The sequence below is a fragment of the Gopherus evgoodei genome, chromosome 3 (assembly GCF_007399415.2).
Source record: "Gopherus evgoodei ecotype Sinaloan lineage chromosome 3, rGopEvg1_v1.p, whole genome shotgun sequence".
NCBI classification, from domain to species: Eukaryota; Metazoa; Chordata; order Testudines; family Testudinidae; genus Gopherus; species Gopherus evgoodei.
In genome coordinates this window covers 23,770,855-23,793,304 of record NC_044324.1, presented here as the reverse complement: position 1 = coordinate 23,793,304, position 22,450 = coordinate 23,770,855, and positions in this window count along the sequence as shown.

The following is a 22,450-nucleotide window of genomic DNA, read 5'->3' as shown; positions in this document are numbered from 1 at the left end:
TGATATTTTTAAGAGGTGTATCAATCTGGATCCAGATTCTTCTGCTTTGCATATTGTGAAGTTACTCACACCTATGCGAAATGGTTGTAAAAGGCTAGCATCGCAGAATTCCCTACTCACGCAGGTGAAGACATTTTGCACCCATTTTTGCACTGATGTAAGTAACTACACTATCACAGGCAAGGCAATAAAAAAAAAATCAGGGTCTGTGTGTTAACTTACACAAAATGCCCATCAGACAAACCTGCGGCTCACAAGATACATGCCAATCATCACCCTGATCTCTTTGCTTGTAAATTGTCTTATCCTCCTTCCAGCATGGCAGCTGCTAACTGAGCACCATCTCATGGCCAGGACTCCCTTTGCCCCTGTTAGCCCCCACTTACAGGCCACTTAGATTGCCACACAGTCTCTCTTGTGGCCAACAGCCCCCCCGGGCGGGTTCAGATAATCCTCAGAGAGTCCCCAAAACAAAGTCCTTAACCATAACACAAAAAAGTCAGCCCTGGTTCCTCTGCCACTTACAGAGCTCATCCTTTGTCCCAGTCTACACCACCCAAAGCCAGTAGTCCCAGCCCTTTCTGACTGCAGCCCTGGCTTCCTTCTCCTATCAGCCACATCCTGCAGCTCTTTATAAGGAATTCCCCGATTCAGCTTGGGTGTGCACAGTGAAATGAGAAGGGTACAATGGCAATTAAAGAAAGGAACAAAACTCGCAAGAAAGCGAAAAATATATAAAATCTTGTAAAGCTAATAAAGAATACAAGTCGTAAGGCAATAGCACAAAGAATTAGAAAAAAATTAGAAGGTGTTGGAGGGAGTATTGTGGGAAGTTAGATAAAGATATCAAAACCTCAGAATTACACAGGCAAATCAGAAGAATTAATGGAATTCAGAATAAGTATAGTTATACCCCATGTGTTACTGGAACTGACAAAATAGAAGCTCTAATAATGAGTGAGCAGATGTCTGAGCAAACTTTCCGAAAGGTGAGTAATGATGAAATCAAAGTGCAGTTTTGTGCCAAGTTACAAGGCAATTCATTGATGAGGGGCATGAACGATTATGTAGTTGGGGAAACATGAAGATACTACACTGAATGAATGGTTTTATATGTGGGAACTTGAGAAAGTTATTGATGTAGGCAAAAATACATCCTCAAGTAAAGGTAATACATGCAATATAATGTTTAGATAACCTTCAGTCTGCTTTTGGAATTATATGATACTATTATGGGAACAAACCATGATACAGGTAGGATAGAAACATGCAGTAGTAATTAAAATAAAAAAACCAAGCAAACTCGTCACAAAAGTGGATGCCTGTAGACCAACATTCCTTATGTACTATCTGGCTAAAATTTATGGAGAGAATGGTGAATGAAAGGTTGGTTGCCTATTTGGAAAATAATGGCATTATAGATAAGGTGCAAAGCGGTTTTAGGAAGGGAAGGTGCAACATTGTATTGTTAAATTAGAAACTGAAATACACAAATATGTGAGAAACAAAGGTTTCATGATAGCTGTCTTTCTAGATACTGAAAATGTATGACATGCTATGGAGGGAAGGCTTATTGTACAAAGTAGGTACACTAGGATAAGGGGAAGAATGTATGGATGGATTAGATAATTTTTTAGTAAAAAGACCATGTAAATCAGTTGGGAAGTTATGTCAAATATTAAAAATGGTACACCATAGGAAAGTGTTGTCAACTTCACCTTACTTAATATTATAATAAATGATATTCCAAAATAACTAAGTGCCTGGGTAGGTATCATTCTGTTTGCAGATGATTGCACTCTGTGGATTAGGAGCAGGAATAATAAGGTGGCAGAAAAGAGAATCAACCAAATATTATGAGAGACTTCAGACAGGGAAATGCATGGGGTTTCAAGTTCTCCATTGCTAAAACCAAAGGATTGATCTTTACAAAAAGGAAAGCTACAAAGGAATGTAAACTGTATCTGTGTGGAGAACAAATAAATGTATTTAAAAGGCTTATATTCCTATGGGTAATATCTGATACTAAATTACTTTGGAAAGATCATAAATAGGCAAACACAAAGGAAGGATCTATCTGGTTGAAAGTATTGAAGGGACTAATTGTGAGGGTGTGGATAAGAAAACACTGCTGAAATGCATACAGAGTCTTAATTAGACCAGTTACTGACTATGATTGCCAAGCTTTTGAGTCAGCATCAAAATCGAAACTTCAAATATTAGATTTACTAGAAGCACAGGCACTATGAGTGGCATGCAGTGCATTTATTACAATATTTATACACATGCTGCAGATAGCTGCTAGTGAAATGCCAGTTATGCTACAAATGAAACTACTGGACCTAACTTTCTGGGCCAAAGTGAATGGGAATTGCAATGATGAAAGTACCAAACAAATATATGAGGATTTCTGAGAATTCAGTAGGCAAATTATAGTGCACAGTGTTAGAACGCCACATGCCATTTAAGTTAAAATGTGGATATAGGAGTTGAAAGACAAGGAAATGCTAAACAAAGTCCAAACTTGTAGTCATGGGGAAATTACTTGTGGCTGGAAAGCCATATGTCCAAATATGGATTTAGATTTATTTTATAAATTTAAGGGTCAAAAGGAGACAATAGCTATAAAAATGAAGTGTAACAATGTATAGATGAGAACTGGAGTCATTTTTGTCAAATATATGCAGATGGGTCCAAAAATGTAAAAACCAGGAGTAGGGGTGGCAAACTATATACCAAAATTAGGAGTTAGTACATCTAAAAGAATATCCGCGTTTATAGTCGTCATGACAGCCAAACTAGTAGCAATAATGCTAGCATTAAACTGGATCTAGGTTTTGTGCCCAGCAGCAGCAGTCATTTTTTCATTCTCAGTATCAGGCCTTATGGCAATAAAAAAGCTGTCTCCATATGTAGAAGTGGTTTAATCAATGAAATATATTTCTAATAACAGAGTGAGTACAGATAGGAATACATGTAGCATTAGTCTGAGTCTCAGCACATATTGAGATAACGGAACAAAATGATGGACAAAGCAACTAAATGTGATATAAGAAATGAAAGGATCAACGTAGAAATATCCTTGACTAAACAAGAATTCAAAAACCTAGTACAGAAAAATTTAAAAGAGGAATGGCAAAAAAAATTGGAGCAACAAAAAAAGAAGGTTTTTGAATTGTGCAGTTATCCAGTTGAGGATAATGATATATTTCAGGGTCTGGAAAGGAAAAATGAAGTGACTTTGTTTAGAGTACTAACTGGACATTTTGGTTTATACAAAAGTCTTTTCTGAATAAACAAATGCAAAGATAGACTATGTGTGTGCTGTGAGGTAGAAGAAACAACTGATCACCTTTTATGGGTCTGTAAGGGCTTTGATAAAGGGAAAAGCTTTTTGAGGAATTTGCATGGCTTATGGTAACAAAATTAAATTATATTGTTTAATAAAAATAGGGAAATGGGGTGGTATTAGAAAGGCATTGTTACATTACCTGAAAAACACAGCATAAAAAGAGAATATAAACTGTTAGGCATTTAGGAATTCTAGTTGGTGGTGGCTATAGACCAGGGTCGGCAACCTTTCAGAAGTGGCATGCCAAGTCTTCATTTATTCATTCTGATTTAAGGTTTCACGTACCAGTCATACATTTTAACGTTTTTCGAAGGTCTCTTTCTATAAGTCTATAATATATAACTAAACTATTGTTGTATGTAAAGTAAATAAGGTTTCTAAAATGTTTAAGAAGCTTCATTTAAAATTAAATTAAAATGCAGAGCCCTTCTGCCGGTGGCCAGGACCTGGGCCGTGTGAGTGCCACTGAAAATCAGCTCTCGTGCCACCTTCGGCATGTGTGCCATAGGTTGCCTACCCCTGGTCTACACTATTCTCTCAAGTCTACTTGACCATTAAACAAAACAAAACAAAGTAAAAACCACAGGTGTGGCTCTTTAGTAATCAGAGTTCAGTAGCCTGGGCCCGCCAGCCCCCTGTTACAGTCTGTTTAGCGCACTGGGTCTCAAACTTTTTTCCTGGTGACCTCTTTCACACAGCAAGTCTTTGAGTGGGACCCTCCTAATATATTAAACACACTTTTTCGAGGCAAGCAGGGTTTGGGGTGGAGGTTGACAGCTTGCGACCCCCCCATGTAATAATCTCCCAACCCCCTCAGGGGTCCCAACCCCCAGTTTGAGAACCCCTGGTTTAGCGCATACTCTCTTCAAGGCTTCCTTTGTATGTGGAAAACATGAAAGACATTTTGTGCCCTACCCCAATATACATCATAATAATGCTTACCTGTTACGAGCCTGATCCTGCACTGTTCAAGTCACTAGACGTTTTCCTATTGATTTAAGTGAGAACAGAATAGGGCCATGTGAGTTTATGATAGTAGCAAAGGGCATACTTTTGAACAAGCTGGAAGCTGAAGGCACAAGGCACCTCATGGAAGCTCAGCCATCTCTTCACAGGAGCAGGACTGGGTCTCAAGTTACTAACGTTCTTGTGGCCAGGATTTTGACATTACTATCAACAGCTGCAGGAGAAATGTGGAACCTGCAGTCACACCTAGGGACCTTTAAAACAAGTAGGGGGCCTGAACTGGAGTTTTCCTTTTGAAAGAAATTGTCCCCTGTGCAAGGGATCATCACAAGGCCTAATATTCAGCACTTAGGGTATGTCTACATTGCATCTGGGAGTGAGCTTCCCAGCTTAAATCCACAGATTTTATTAGTGGGGCTGGTTCTTGTGCACTAAAAATAGCTGTTGCTTGCACGCTAAAAATAGCTGTGTAGACATTGCAGCTGGGAATGGAGCATGGGCTTTCAAGCCTGGGGATGATGTGGGCTTGAGAACCCGAGCTCTTGCCCACACCTCAATATCAAAGCAGCATCTACACAGCTATTTTAGTGCACTAGCATGAGTCCCACTAAAACAACTCTGTGAACCTGGACTGAGAGGTTTGCTCCCAGATGCAGTGTAGCCATAACCTTAAAGTTATAGAATCATAGAAATGTAAAACTGACTCACTAGGTCCTCAAGTCTGGTCCATGCTCTGAGTCAGGACTAAATATTATCTAGACCATCTCTGACAGGTGTTTGTCTAACTTGTTCTTAAAAACCTCCAATGACTGAGATTCCACAACCTCCCTAGACAATCTGTCCCAGTGCTTAACCACCCTGACATTTAGGAGGATGTTCCTAATGTTTAACATTAATCACCCTTGCTGCTATTTAAGCCCATTGCTTCTTATCCTGTCCTCAGTGGGTAAGAACAATTTATCCTCATCCTCTTTATCACAAACATTTATGTACTTGAAGAGTGTTATCATGTCCCCGCCCAGTCTTGTCCTCTCCAGACTAAACAAACCCAATTTTCTCAATCTTTCCTCAGAGGTCAGGTTTTTAGACCTGCTTAGATCCTCTGTTGAGGATGCAAATTGGACATAAGTGGTACAGAGAGTTTGTACTGGCCGTATGTACAGGGTGAACTTCATCCTTCTCTCCATAAGAGCCTAATGCTGTGAGATGCTGAATACAGCTCCTGTAAAATATGAGGTCTTTCAATTCAAATTAAAGTCACCTTCCAAGAGGCACTCAGCACTTTGGAAGATTGTTCCTACTACTGAAATCTCAACTCCATGTGACTGCATGGCTGTGTCATTGCTGGCTTTGAAGGTAACAGTGTAGGTCCCAATTAAGCAGTCCATCCCTATTCAGCAAAAAAAAAACCCCAAAAAACATTTGTCACTAACTACAAATATGCGCTGAAGATTTTAATGACATCTGAAAAAATGGTTAAAGTTAAGCACATGCTTACATGCTTTGCTGAATATGGATGGGCTTAAACATATGATTAAATGCTTGCAGAATTAGGGTCATGAAAGTTAAGGGTGGGATTTTAACAAGCATCTACCTTAACTTGGCGTACAATTTTAGCACACACATTTTTAATAAATTTCACAGCAGAGGTGTGGGAAAACAACCATATTTTAATAGAAAGGGGTGGGGGGCAAGTGGGGGAGTGGTAGGAGGGTGAACCCACCCCACACACATCCTGCAGCAGTGGCTTCTGACCCACAGGCCTGGCTCTGGCTCCCAGCTCAGGGCATTGCAACCTGGTCCACATGGTCACACCACCACTCAGATTTGGTGCATCTGCCCCAATAGAAATGGAGATGGAGGGTCAGAAGGCCAAATTTGAGTGGCGTTTCAATGCCACTCAGGTTTGGCGTGTCTGACCCTCCATCTCCATCTATAGAGGAGCAGATGCACCAAACTGGAGTGGTGCAGTGACTAAGTAGGCCAGGTTGCAATGCTGGGAGCTGGGCTCAGCTCGACCGGCCAAGAGTTGCCACTGTGTGGGTCACAGATTTTACTCAAATTCATAATTACTGTGGACACCATGACCACCACACCAAAATAATAGCCTGAACCATAAGACTATTCAAGATCTCTTACTTAAGTCCTGTCTCCCAATTATTTCCCGAGTCTAGTCTAACATTATTATCCTTATAGATAAATTGTGTACTTATAGTGGTTTTTTTTAACCTGATAATGAAGAACTGAGGGAATTCATGATTATTATTGTTTATACTGCAGTAGTGCGTGGAAGCTCTAGCTGAGGTAGTCAGTAGACTTGAGTGTTTTCTGCAGCCAGTGCTCCTGTGCCATCCCTATACAAGCAGTCATACCTCTTATCAGTTTGTGTCATAGTTCAGTGACGACAGTGAAGTTCCAATAATTGTCCTAGGGAAACATTTACTGGCAGTTCACAGCTCTGCTGAGGCTGTTCCAGAACAGTAAATGTCATAGGGATCATTTGACATAGCATCCCAAAAATATACAAGGAACCTTTCCAAAAGAGTCATCAGAAAGTGCACCAGTTCATGCTCAGAAATCAAAAGTCCTTATCAGCTCGCTTGGCTGGCTCTGCGAAATCATTTTTGGCAAAAAGCTGTGCAGTGACTGCTTTGGTAAAAAGACTTTCGATCATTCCAAAAACAATCCTCCTTAACCCTTGTCTAGCACTTCATTCTTCAAAGGGCTGTAGAGACATCAGCAAACTAATCCTTCCAAGCCCTCAGAATTATTATCCTCATTTTACAGCAGAGAGGCTTTTCAAATTATTTGCCATCGGTTGCAGAAACAGACAGTGGATAAAGTGCTTGGTGTTGGTTTGGTACATGAATGAAAGGAAGTTCAAATATAAATGTAGCTTGTTTACTCAGCTAAGACTTGAATGAAGGCACAGAGGGAGTCAGTGAGAGCTGGGCATGCCTGGCTTTTGGGCTGGATGCACAGTCCTTTCAAGTCAACTGGAGTATTTATTTCCACTGACTTCAAGGCATTGAATCAGGTCCCTAGTCCTGAGTTTAGGTGCATCACACTTTCTTTGCCTCAGCTAGCATGAGCTTTGTCAAATTGCATCCCTTCAATGAGCCACAGGAAGATGATGATACTTGACATAAGAACATAAGAATGTCCATACTGGGTCAGACAAAAGGTCCATCAAGCCCAATATCCTGTCTTCTGACAGTGGCCAATGCCAGGTGCCCCAGAGGGAATGAACAGTACAGGTAATCATCAAGTGGTCCATCTCCTGTCACCCATTCCCATTTTCGGGGAAACAGAGGCGAGGGACATCCTGACTAATAGCCAGGGACCTATCCTCCATGAACTTATCTAGTTCTTTTTTTAATCTTGTTATAGTCTTGACAAAGTAATCAAAAATAAACGAGACTGACTGTGGCATTTAGGCACAGGCCCTTATTGGGCTGGAGTTGCACCATTCCAAGAGGAAAGCTCAGGAAAGGATTGTGTGCCTCAGGAAGCACAATTCCTCCCAAGCGCCTCAAAACACAATAGGAGCAGGCATACTGCTCTGTCTCTTTGGATTATGCAATATGCTCCCCACTCTAAAAATGGCAGCTCTGGTGAAGTTGGTGTATGGTTCTTTAGTTGATAAATGTTTGTAATCTTCACAGCCGATGAAGGCAGGTGAGTATGTTGATTCCCATTTTAAATAAAGGCAAACAAAGGCACTGAGAGGCCGAGTGATTTGCCTAGCATCACGCAGCAAATCAGTGCCAATCTAGAATAGTGCTCAGTACTTCTTATTGCCAAGTCCCATGCTCCGGCCACTAGACAACACTTCATCTCTGTTACCAATAGTCAGTGAGACTCAGCTGGGCGTGATGATTGAGACAAATGCATTTTTGAAGTCGCGGGATGAAATTTGTCTTCAACTTCTCTGGCTGTGCTGAGGTGAAACATTATCACAGTATCCTCCTAGAATGTCTTACTTCAATTTTAAAATGCTAGACTTAAATGAAGAATGAAAAGCCATTATAGTGAAGGAAAAGTAATTAGAAGCATTCAGCTGCTTTTCAAGATTCTAAGCCATGGTGAACGATATTGTTTAATATCACCTTAGGGCAGAATTTCCTGTAACTGATCAGACTTTCGATACATCAATGCCATTTTGCACTAGACTAGTTAGTGATGCCTGAACATGAATGCAGAGTAGCTCCTTAGGAGTCTTTAATAAGAGGTTCTCTGGGAATAAATTCTGTTCTAGCATTTCAATAATTATTTTATAACTTGTTTTGCAGAGTGTTGGTCCTTTAGGGACAGGATTATATTTGGACAGTACATGAAACAAAACAAAATCATAAATCGGAGAAAAGTTGTTGAAAAATAGAGCTGGTTGGGAGTTTTCCTTTGGTTAAAAAATTTATTTTGACAGAAAATGCAATTTCCTCAAAATTTAAATTTTCCTTGGGAAATTATGTTGCTGAAATTTTTCAGTTTTTCCATTTGAAAAAAAATGGTTTCTGGTTGGGCCTACAGAAATCAAAACATTTCATTTTGGGGTAGTTGAACTGGAATCTGTGTCCGCCTATAGGAGTTGTCGTTTGTATGCCTCATTCTCCTCTATTGGATTCGCTTCCTGGCAGGACCACATCTCCTGTGATGCATTACAGTCTTCTCTCTGGTTCAGTCACCATGGTGCATCATGGGTTTCATTTGACCAAGATGCCTCATGGGAGATGTAGCTCACACAGAGAGCCTGACGCATGGAGAAGAATGGAGGTGTGAGGTACCTGAACTACAACTTCCATGCAGCCCAGCAGATCAGTGTCAAACTCACCCAAAATTAATGTTTCAACATTTTCAAATAAAAATTATTTGGAACTTTCCATTCTACAATATTTGTTAGTGTTGTCAAAATATTAGAGGGATCCTGCCATCTGAGCTCTTCATCAAGCACAAGTGCTAGCACTGTGATATTTCTAGGTTTGTAAAATCATGTTATCATAGGCCACGTCCAGACTAGTTATTAAAATCGATTTTAGATACGCAACTTCAGCTACGGGAATAACGTAGCTGAAGTCGAATTTCTAAAATCGAGGTACTCACCCGTCTGGACGGCGCTGCATCGATGTCCGCGGGTCTCCGTGTCGATTCCGGAACTCCGTTCGGGTTGATGGAGTTCCGGAATCGATGTAAGCGCGCTCGGGGATCGATACATCGCGTCCAGACTAGACACGATATATCGATCCCCGAGCAATCGATTTTAACCCGCCGATGCCGCGGGTTAGTCTGGACGAGGGCTTAGGCCACGTCCAGACTAGATATTAAAATCGATTTTAGATACGCAACTTCAGCTACGGGAATAACGTAGCTGAAGTCGAATTTCTAAAATCGAGGTACTCACCAGTCTGGACGGCGCTGCATCGATGTCCGCGGGTCTCCGTGTCGATGCCGGAACTCCGTTCGGGTTGATGGAGTTCCGGAATCGATGTAAGCGCGCTCGGGGATCGATACATCGCGTCCAGACTAGACGCGATATATCGATCCCCGAGCAATCGATTTTAACCCGCCGATGCCGCGGGTTAGTCTGGACGAGGGCTTAGTATTGATGTTTCTGGGAACTATTGCTGGTTTCCTTGAAAATCTTTTTTCACTAGAGGGTGGCTCCCAGAGTGGGTTTCCTGTGCTTTATGCATTTTCATAAGGATAAAGTTTGCCTTCCACTGCCGTCTGTGTTTTCAGACACACGAGGGGCAGTCATTCAACAATGACAATCAATGCAACATAACAAAGGGGGAGTAGCTCAGTAGAAACTTCAAAGTGGATTTGCTGAAAATATTGGCATTGCTGTTTACTAAAACTAGGGTGATTTTGCTGTCCCAAAAATTTGATCCTGTCATTGCTTGTGCACATAAGCAGCTTGACTCAGATAAGTAGTCCCATTGACCTGAGTACGAGCACTCATATGAGCAAACTTATTCATATGCATAAGTGTATGTAGGACTGGGCCCTAGGTCGTTGTTAATGGTGGGCACATGCAATTATAGTCATAGATGTTTATTCCAAACAGTGAGTTCAGTTCTCATTCCACCTCATCTGGGTGCTTCATACTCCTAAACGGAACATTCATATGAATGGACTCGGAGGTAAGAGTTCACCTGGACCAGTTGCTGTTCGCAGTTGCCTGGGTACAAGTTCCTAGTGTAGATCAAACCTTTGGCAAGCCCATTTTGCTTCTGAATGAGAACATCCACACAGGGTCTTAATGGATTTTGAAAGTGAATAAACTGTAGGGGAAAATTCAAGTGTTACTATAATATCACACATTGTTTTCTGTTCTTCCTGTCTCATTTGTGGCAGGATAAGCAGCCGTTTCACTGTTTTTTAATCCCAAATAAAACAGGATGGTGCTTGATCAACATGTGGCTGGGAGACCTATAAAGAACACCTATTTGCTATAGGAAGTGAGGCTAGTGAGTCCATAAATGGATTTCTTCTGAGTCAATACTAAACCAGTGGGTTGGTTTAACAGCAAGGAAGGACATCTGAGTGGTTAGGGAAGTGGCCGGCTACTTAGAAGTCCTGGGTTCTATTGCCCGCTCTGCCACAGACTTTCTGTGTGATCTTGGGCAAGTTCTTTAAGTTCTTCGTGTCTCAGTTCCCTATTTGTAAAAGGACGACCCTATGTCACAGAGGTGTTGTGAGGATGAATATATTAACGACTGTGAAGGGCTCAGATATTATGGAAATAGGAGCCACAGATAGACAAAGTGGCACTGCACTGTGTTAATTTAAGGGGTGCTGTTTTCAAGATATCAAGCCAAAGTTCTGACAGTATGTGATTCTTCAAGATCTCCTGGCACCTTTAATAGAACTAAGTTTAGTGACCCCACTGCTGAAATCCAGCTTGGACAATTATATTCTGAAATGGATGTGGTATTTCCAATTTACATTCTCCAACTGTTGTGCAATGTTCCTGCACGCTGTTATAAAATTACTCCGTTCCACCACCCAGGTTGCATTTGAGGGCTGAGTGAAGTGAAGTCGTGCCTATCTGTGCTTAGTGTGCAGTTCTGTAAAGTGCTTTGAGGCTTCCAAAATGTGCTTTATAAAACTTGGCAAAAATAACAGTAAAGGGGTGTAATTTAGGAGAGTTGTGAAGCAATGTCTTAATTTGACTCTACATCCATACAACAGAAAGGGTCAGACCATCTGTGATGTAACTCCATTGACTTAAATAGCATTACACTAAGGATGAAACTGGCCCAAAAGGTGTTAATCCGCTTTGCTAAATTTCTTTTCATGATAAATAGTCATAATTTTGTGTGCTGAGTGGATGACAGAATTTCATGCCCATGATCAGCATGTGCCTGATGCATAGCGCAGAGGCCTTGACATTTATTACCCTATTATTATCCTACAATGTGCCAGAAAATAAATATCCTTATTATTTAATCTTTTGTACTTTTCCAGTAGTATAAATGTTCACAAAAAGGGCCAAGGCCCACGCTGATTTTAGTGCAATTTGACCTTGCAGATAGTATAATAAATGGGAACATTAAATCATTCCACATTTCCTTACATGAGCCAAACTATAAAGAAGCCACTTCCAGGCTATTTTTGGTAGTTCTCTTGAACTCATCAAGTTTCCTCAAGGCTTATGAAAGAGCTGATGAAAAATGTCATGACTCAGGGTCCCACTTATCAGCAGTTCTTGCTCTGGCTGCATGAAACCTTTACACCTGCTTGCTACATTGAGAATCTAGTTTGCATGCAAAGGGAAATTTGGTTGATTTGGGTAATAATACCTTTGCATTGAGACACTCCCACCTCACAGTCTCTGTGGACCATGAAAATTAGTAGACCTATTCTAAGACCTGCTGATAATAATATCATACAACCATTATGCTCTGCCACATGGAAAAAAGCTGATCATCTCCAAAGAATGCAGTGCTGAGTTGGGCTGCAGTCTCCTGGAAGCTGAGCTTATTTTATAATAAACTAATCCAGCAATATACAAGCTTCAGCATTAAAGACATTTACCAATTAATTTCAACAACTGCTTTCAGTTCCGAAGCAAAATATTTTAAATAGATTAGAAAGCCAGAGGCTTTTAAAGGTTCTGCAGTTGCTTTGATTTTATTTTTAGTTAGTTGTAAATACTCTGGGGCCTATTAAAAGCCATGTAACCCTCCCTCATGCACTGATATCTACTGAAAACACCTCTTAGGCCCTGATCCTGCAAAGAGAACCACACAGGCATATTTCTGCACCAGCGTGGAGCCTCGTTGACTTGGTAAGATTCTGCACATGTGCAGAGGGTTGTGCATGTGATTCTCTTTGCAGGAATGAAGCCTTAGATAATAATAGTTAATAAGGTCTAGCTCTTATATAGCACTTGTCATCAGTATATCTCAAAGCACTTTATTAAAGGAGGTTAGTATCATTACCCCCATTTTACAGACAGGGAAACTGAGCCACAGAGAGGCAAAGTGACTTATCCAAGGTCACTGAGCAGGCAAGTGGCAGAGCTGGGAATAGCACCCAGGTCTCCTGAATTCCAGTCCAAGGCTATCTCCATTAGGTCACACTTTCTAAACTTTTAGGGGTAGGAAGCACATTTTCTGTAGTATTTGTACAGTACCTACCACAACTGATACTTGATCCTGATCGGGGTATCTAGGTGATTCTGTAGTCCAAATATTAAATAATAATACATTTTAAAACCTACAATAGTTAAAAAAAAGCCACGTACTTTCTGCCTTTGCTAAAAGTCAAGGGTCAAGGTTTAGGATGGCTTGTGCTCTTTCTAGCCATTTCCAGTGCACAAATCACCATTTTGTCAAAAAATTACAGATGGTATAGAGAAGAGTTACAAAACTGATTTCAAGGACTAGAAAAATGCCTTATAGGGATAGACTCAAGGAGCTTGATTTGTTTTGCGTATCTAAAAGAAGATCAAAAGATGACTTGATTATGGTTGTAAGTACTTCCATGGGGGCCGAAATTCTGGGTGCTAATGGGATTTTTATTTTAGCAGTGAATAGCATAACAAGATCCAATGACTGGAAGCTGAAGCCAAATAAATTCAAATTAGAAATAAGGCTCGCAGTATTAACTGGGAGGGTGATTAACCATAGGAACAAACGATCTTTTGATCTCTTCATATGAAGACTAGTTGTCTTTCTAGATGATATGCTTTAGTCAAGGAGTTTTCAAACTAGGGATCAGGACCCTTCAGGGGTCATGAGGTTATTGCATTGAGGGATCGCGAGCTGTCAACCTTCACCCCAAACCCCGCTTTGCCTCCAGCATTTATAATGGTGTTAAATATATTAAAAAGTGTGTTTAATTTATTAAGGGGGTCACAATCAGAGTCTTGCTGCGTGAAAGGGATCGCCAGTAAAGAAGTTTGAGACTCACTGCTCTAGTCAGACACAAGTTACTGGTCTCAATACAGGAGTGACTAGCTGAAATTCTATAGTCAGTTTTATACAGGAAGTCAGACTAGAAGATCTAGTTGTCTCTTTTAGTCTTAAAATCTATGTTCTTTCTAGGAAAGACATTAGGACTATAAAAGGTAGTTAAGTTCTAGAATAGGCTTCCAAGAGAAATTGTGGAATATCTATTGAGAACAAATTGGACAAATACTTGTTAGGGATGGCCTAGGTTTACTTGGTCCTGCCTGAGGGCAGGACATTGATTTGATGACCTGTCAAGGTCCTTTCCAGCCCTAGATTTCTATGATTCTGGTTTGAGTTTGTGGTTTAGAGGAGGCCTTGGCAAACCTGAGTTCACAAAAATGAAGTAAATTAAAACAGTGTTAAAAGGGGAACTGCCTGGTTCAAAGGACAGCTAATGGGACTAGAAACCTTTCACTTCTAGATCACTGGTTATGAACCAACTCTGGATAGAAGTGATCAAAGTTGTTATGTGATGACAGAGATTTTCAGAGCCCATTTGTGTCTCTTTAAAGTCTCCCTCAGTGTCTTGTGTGTAAAGACGAGATGGTTTCAATTCAGTTACTGTCTAGCTCAATATTTATATGACCTTTATCATAGTATCTGAGGGACAGATTTTCAGGGGTATTGGGACACCAAAGGATGCAGATAAACACCTACTGGGATTTTCAAAAGCACCTCAGGTGCTTCTGAAATTCCCACTAAGTGTCTGTCTGCACATTTAGGCACCTAAATCCTTTGAAAATCTGACTGTAAGTGCTGGATGCCAAGATGACAGGCACCATGTCAATATCCACATGGATGTATCACAAAGCCTACCATCATAGTTTACTTTGTTGGCTCTTTTTTTTTTTTTTTTGGTAGTCAGTGAAACTGACCTATAGAACCAACCTATAGAATTAATTACCCTAAAACCCAGAAGAGGTTCTTCCAAACTAGGGTTGCGGTATCTTGGTGGGACATGGAAATTTTCTGTACCATCCCTTTTCGATAAGTAACCGGAAAGCCTCATTCTCCATGGCTCTTCACTCGGAACCTTCATCATTTATTAATTATTATTATTATTTATTATTATTAGGTAATGTTTATTTATGAGAGCATCAGTGATGGATTTGCTAGCCATGTTACAAACATTCAAAAAAGGCCAGTCATTGCTTCAAGGAGCTAACAATCTAATGGGGAAATAGTCAAGTAGACATAGGTAAGGGGAAGCAGAATAACAATAGGAAATATGTATATACAGGTCTACTCTATTCTCTATAGGAAGCATGGCATGGGTCTTTAAGGGGAAAGTGAGCAGGATAAGGCCCTTGTGGCTGAGCTAAGGGAGTAGCTAAGATATTGATTCAGAATGAAGAGACTGGGTTGTGCTTCTGGCTGTGTCCTGCTCTATGACCTTCACTAAGGTCCCCTCATGTCTCAGTGTCTGTCTCTTCCCTTGTGAAATGGTTATAATGACATTTACCCAATTTTGTGAAACATACTAAGATCTATGGATAAAAATACTACAGAAGATATTTTTATTATGTGGCATCTTCTTGCAGATGTGACTGACCTCTTGATTAATTTCTAAGCAACTTCTCTCCATATTTCTGCACTCAAATAATCAAATGTTCTGAACACTGGTGTCCGATGCATACAGCAGTTGCTGTTTCAGGTCCACTCTCGGTACCTGTGCATTGTCTGAAACAACTGAAATCGAGAGAAAGCTTATGACAGAGGTGGTGCTATTGTTGCCAGTGCTTTTCTAGATTCTGATTCCCTTTGTGGTGGTCAGGAGGCACGTTGTGCTCTGCTTTCCTTTTGGCTTTCACCTGCTGAATGGGCAGCTTACCTCAAAGAGATACGGCTGCATATGAGGAGGAAATTACTTTTTTTCACTTCCATTTCTTTTGTCATGAATCATTGTTGCTGATTTATTGTGCAAAGGATGGTCTGTGTGGCTTGTTTAATATATAACACTACGTCATTTAAAACCCGGTCCTGAGTAACGAAAGGGAGAACTCTAGAAAATATTCAGAGGTTATATGAACCCTGGCAACGGGAGCTTTGCTGTGTTTAGCTGTTTATGCATAGTCCTTTTATTTTTGTCAGAGCACTTCATCAGGGTGTTTTCAGTGGCCCTCAACTCCCTTTTATCATCAGGCCCCACTATAGGCTTTTCTATTTTGCAGTTTTCACAGGTTGAAGTTGACTATATACTTCCTTCCCAAGTGCCAGACTGAAGCAATGGTATGCCTGAGTTGTGCCTACTTGTCTATAGAAGTATATTACGCATTAGAAAATGTAAACCCTTTGGGAGAATCCCAGCTTCTTAAACATTTGAGTGACATGTGATGTTCTAATAAGCTCTGCACAGCTGATGTTTGGCGCACATGCTTCAAACAGCGTGTTAACAGCTACCGTTTATAACCTTTGTAATAAGACTCTTTGAAAATCTGTGCTCTCGCTCTCATCTAGATCGAATGAGCACACAGGATAAAACACAAAGCTGCCAAAGAAGCTGCTTACGTTAACAGTTCTGTTTGTACAGCTGGTAAACAATAAAAATATATACGTGGTCTGTGAAAGGTACTAGATTGATAGCACAGAAGCCTGAAATCCTCTGTGTCTCCCAAGAGAAATACAGCATAGGAAACAGCACAGCAAGCTCCTCACACAGCTCTGTCAATATGCACCTGCCCTGACCCTAGCCTGAGTGTGTTCAGATCAAGCTCTAAACCACACTATTGTTTAGAAAGCTTTGCCCCAGAATTGATGCATCATTAATTATATTAGTTGTTTGTATTACAGGAGCACCAAGAGGCCATAACCAAGATCAGGGCCCATAAGTGCTGTACAGACACATAGAATTTACAGTCTGATTAGACAATACAGATAAAGAGCCGGAGAAAGGAAGTATTATTATCCCAAGTTTACAGATGAGGAATGGAGGCACAGAGGTTGTGACGTGCCCAAGGTCTTGTTGGAAGTGTGTAGTGGGCACCCGGCTCTCCTAAGGGTATGCCAACACTTGAGCTGGAAGGTGTAATTTCCAGCTCCAAGAGACATAACCGCACTAGCTCTGATTGAGTTGCTGTACTACAAAAAGTGTAGCTCTGGCAGTGGGTGGGGCTAGCCACCCCAAGTACACACCTAGCATCTCAGATGAGTGCTAGCAGGCCAGCTCCTCAAACGGGAAGTTATGCCTCCAGCTCAAACTGTAGATACAGTCTAAATCCCAGTCCATTGCTTTAAGCACAAGATTACCCTTCCTTTCAAACACCCTCTCCATCCTATCTAATGAAAAACCCCGACATATGCAAAGTCATGCAACTCTATTTTGGGCTTTTGTGTTTTTAGTAGCACAGTGACAGGGTGCTCCTGAAAAAACACATTATATAGAGGGTAGTCCTGTCTCCAAACGCTGAGTCCGTGTTCTCTGCCCGCTTAGACTTTCATCAGTTGTACCAATTTATGGTGCTGACAAATGTCTACAGGGAGCTAGACTGAACTTGTCAACTTATTTTTGTAGGTCACCAAACAACCATTAACTGATAGAGAACTTTGTAGCCCTACCAACCTGCCTTTATTTGAACCACTGAATGCTTTGTATCTCATTAATAAACCACTGAGCCACCCAGCTCCCTAGAGTACTTAAATGATAACAGGAGATCAGACATTAAGTTCTCCAGCAGACTGTTAGTTTTAAATAGTTTTCGAATAGCTTTCACAAAACTTTCAGAGCGCTTTTGCCAGCACCAATCTCCAGCACCAAGATATTGGCAAATGGGGAGGAAGGAATCTCAGAGAAGAGCAACAAAATATAATCTACAGTGCCTTATTAGCATGATGTATATAAGGGCCGACAGTAAATTTGACAGATTAACCAGTGGGTGGGGATTGAGGGGAAACAGAAGCAGGGGAAGAAGAAATGATTGTCTTGAGTTGCAGTCTTTTGAATTGTCTTGCATAATACAGTTTGGGTTTGTTTTAAAAGTGTATTTGTTTGTTAGCTGAGGGCATGGCAGAGGTTAGTGCCAACGCAGTGATTAGTGGCTGGAATGTTGGCTGAGAATTGAGTTAGAGGAAGGTTTTGAAAGAGGGCAGAGAGCTTGGCACACAGGAAGAGGGAGGCTGTTCCAGGGCTAGGGCTGTGAGAAGAGATCCACAGCCACAAGTGTGTGATGTAAACAAAGGGAGCAGTAGGATAAGCTAAGTGAGCAAAGCATAAAATACAAAAAAATTGGAGTGGGTTCAGAGAAGAACCACGAGAATGATTAAAGGATTAAAGAACATGCCATATAGCGACAGACTCAAGAGCTCAATCTATTTAGCCTTACAAAGAGAAGGTTAAGGGGGACTTGATTACAGTCTATAAGTACCTACGTGGGGAATATTTGCTAGTGGGCTCTTCCGTCTAACAGAGAAGGATGTAACATGATCCAATGGCTAGAAGTTGAAGCTTGACAAATTCAGACTGGAAATAAGGCATAAATTTTTAACAGTGAGAATAATTAACCACTGGAACAACTTACCAAGGGTCGTGGTGGATTCTCCATCACTGACGATTTTAAAATCAAGATTAGATTTTTTTCTAAAAGATCTCCTCTAGGAATTTTTTGGGGGAAGTTCTATGGCCTGTTATACTAGAGGCCAGACTAGATGATCACAATGGTCCCTTCTGCCCTCGGGATCTATGAAGATGGGAGTAGGAGGAAATGGGAGCTGAGAAACAGAGGAGAGGCAAAGCTGTGGAATGACTTGAGGAAGAGGAGCTTGGATTTGATATAGATGGTCACAAAAATTGCAAAGGGGCTTGAGAGCAGTAGGAGAGAGATGATTTTGACAGCAGCATTTTGGGGGAGTGGAGGACTGTGAAGTGAGAAGGAGATTGCTGCAGCAGTTGCATTGAGAGAGGACCAGAGCACACACCAGTGTTTTTGTAGTAGGGTTTTCTGCACTATTTAGTTTCTAGTATCCACACTATTCACTCTGGCATCTGAACTCCTGGATGGAGAGGAAAGATTAGACTTAGATTGTAAGCTCCTGGGGACAGGGACCATCTTTTTGTTCTGTATCTGCACATCTTCTAGTCCAGTGTGGACCTAGGTACTATGGTAATACAAATCATAATTAATAATAAGGGATTCTAGAGGGATGACATAGAAAGAATCAGCAGGATTTGGTACTGGATATGGGTGGAACTTGGTAAAACACAAAGGGTACATCCACACTACCCACCAGATCGGCGGGTAGCGATCGATCTATCGGGGATAGATTTATCGCGTCTCATCTAGACGCGATAAATCGATCGATCCCCAAACTCGCTCCCGTCGACTCCGGAACTCCACCAGGGCGAGAGGCGGAAGCGGAGTCGATGGGGGGGGGCTGCGGCTGTCGATCCCACACTGTGAGGACGGGAGGTAAGTCGAAATAAGATACGTCAACTTCAGCTACGCTATTCCCGTAGCTGAAGTTGTGTATCTTACATCGACTCCCTCCCCACTGTAGACCAGGCCAATGAGGAGTTGACTGGGACACTGAAGGTACAAGCGTAAGTGACAGACAGGTGAGGGAACATAGCAGCAGAGATGGAGCAGAGACAGTAGGTAGATCTACTCTCTCCACCTAATTGAATTTCAATTGTTCGTGGGACAGCTAGGTGGAGATGTCCAAAAAAAGAGTCAGTGATGTGACAGCTAAAGGAGGGAAGAGGATGGAGGTGGAGAGGTAGATTTGGGTGCCATCAGCAAAGAGTTGGTAGATGAAGCTATATGAATAGACTAGGTCACCCAGATGTAGAGGGAAGGGAGGAGAGGATTAAGGGTAGAGTTCTGAGATACACCAGGCCTTTGGTTATGACCATGATGAGATCAGTAAGTGTTCTTAATGGATAGCAGTGATTGGGGTCCAGGAGCGAGTTAAAGGTAAAAAAAAAAAAACGTGGAGGCAACAGTAATAGACAGCATGCTCAAGGGACTTGCAGACAAAGTCAGAGGAGAGAGATGTAGAGGCCATTGGGTAGCTTGCTGAAGGCATAACTGAGACTATATTTGAAGGGTGTAAACATTAAGGAAGAAGAATTATTCAAGGAGGTACAAAGAACATAGCTGGGAGTAATGGGATGAATTGAAAAGAGAGAGAAAATAGGCTGAGCATCAAGGCAACAGTCCTCTGAGTGAGTTTGGATTAGACTGTGAAGAAGTTTCTCAAGGGAAGTTTCAGAAATTGCATTGGGGCATTTAAAAATGGACTAGACAATATATTAGAAAAAGTACTGTAGGGAACAACCCTTTATTGCCAGGGAGAATATACTAGAAGTCTGTTCCAAAGACCATTGATGGATCTAATAGTTTTTCCATCTCTAACTCTTATGATTTTATGAAAAAATAAAATATTTGATAATAGTTTATAAAAGTTTCACCTTTTTGGTGCATAGACAGATGTATTAGAGAGCTTATTCCTTCATTCTCCTACTTCCCTGGTCCTTCTCGCATGAACAGAGAGCAACAATACCCAAAGTCCAAAGGTGCAAACATTTCGATGGTTATTGGGGTGAACTTCAAGCAAGCTTAAATTCAAGTTCCTTTTACTTATTTTTGAATCCCAACTTACTTCCTGTTTGCCCCTAATTTATATAGTAATATTTTCAGTTATACCTTAACCAATCATTCTACTAAAATTTACCTAACCAATCCTAACATATTGTAACATGATTAGCTAACCAATTATATCCCACTACCTTAATTAGTTTACACCCAGCAAAATTAATTATACAGCAGACAGAAACAATCACAGAACCAGACAGATACCATGCAAATAAACATACAAAACAATACAAAAGTGAGGATTTCACAAGTACATCTATACAGACCTAAGGGTTTTACAACTACATTTATACAGACATAAGGGTTGTCCAGCTGTGTCTATTGATAAGTGAGTTCTTACCAGACAGAAAACTATCAAACTAAATTTTCTTTTACATGTTTTAGGCTCTTCCCTTTCTCTGGAGGTGATAGATCGAATCACCTTCCTAACAGCCCCAGATTGCCTTATTTTAATATGACTAGTTTGGAATGTGAGGATGTGACCATACATCTCCCAGTTTATGGCTGCTTAGCTGAAGAACCAGGTCTCAGACTGTCACAGTAAGAGAAGGCCATTGCACAGACAGACAGTGACTTTTGATTCTTTCCTTTATACCTGTATAACTAACTAAGTGATAAGAATACACCTAATTTCTTAACTTATAGGCCTTTGCAGACAGCTCTGAATATCTATATCCTAACAAGATCCCACTTTTCTCAAACTTATTCTTTATTCAAAATTACTCATTGGCCAATTTCTGTAACTAACTGTGTGTCTGTGACTTCTCCTCTATCAGTTATTTGATACTGAAAAATCAAGCTGTCTTGGACACAAGTCACATGGTATGTTTCTTTTCACTTGTTGGATGAGCATAACTCTTAGAGTCTGGTATTCAGATACTTATATTTACAAATTCATAATTTTCTTTCTGAATTGGTATAATATCCAACCAGGATATGATTCATCCTTGTGTAGATGACCATTGGAAACCACTATGCTCTACTTAAGCCTCACGTAAACCCATTTTATTTGCGGAAAGACTTTGTGTTGGTACATGGGTGAATTTCAGCCTGCATCTGTATAAATGGACAGATGAACAAAATAGAGTATATCTGCCTAGTAGAAAGCACTAAAGATGCACATACATCCTCATGAATGCTTGTCAAGGTTTTTTTCCCCACTTTGAACTTTAGAGTAAAAATGTGGGGGACCTGCATGGACCCTTCTAAGCTTAATTCCTAGCTTAGATCTGGTAACGCTGCCACCAGCCAGAAGTCTGTGTCTGGCACACTTCTGTTCCCCTAAAACCTTCACTGGGGAACCCAAGACCCAAACACCTTGGGTCTTAAAACAAGGAGAAATTAACCATTCCCTCCTTTTCCTCCCAGACTTTCCCCTCCCTGAGTTGCCTTGGGAAGTTTCACACCGATCCAAACTCCTTGGATCTTAAAACAAGGAGGAATTAATCACCCCCCCCTTCTTACCCCCACCAGTCCCTGGTGAGTAGACTCAATCCCTTGGATTCTAAAACAAGGAAAAATCAATCAGGTTCTTAAAAAGAAAGCTTTTAATTAAAGAAAGAAAAGGTAAAATATATCTCTGTAAAATCAGGATGGAAAATGCTTTACAGGGTACTCAGATTCATATAGACAACAGGGACTCCGCCCCCCACCCAGCCTGAGATTCAAAGTTACAGTAAACAGAAGTAAAAATCCTTCCAGCAAAAAGACACATTTACAAGTTAAGAAAACAAACATAAGACTAATCCGCCTTGCCTGGCTATACTTACAATTTTGTAACATGAAAGACTGATTCAGAAAGATTGGGAACACCTGGGTGTACGTCTGATCCCTCTTAGCCCCAAGAGCGAACAACGAACAAAACAAACACAAACAAAGACTTCCCTCCACCAAGATTTGAAAGTATCTTGTCCCCCTATTGGTCCCCTGGTCAGGTGTCAGCCAGGTTTACTGAGCTTCTTAACCCTTACAGGTAAAACAGATATTAACCCTTAACCATTTGTTTATGACAATGCTAAACCCTATTATGTTTACTCTGTGCATAGCAAGAGAACAGCCAATTTGTTTATTATATTTGTATTCACTTT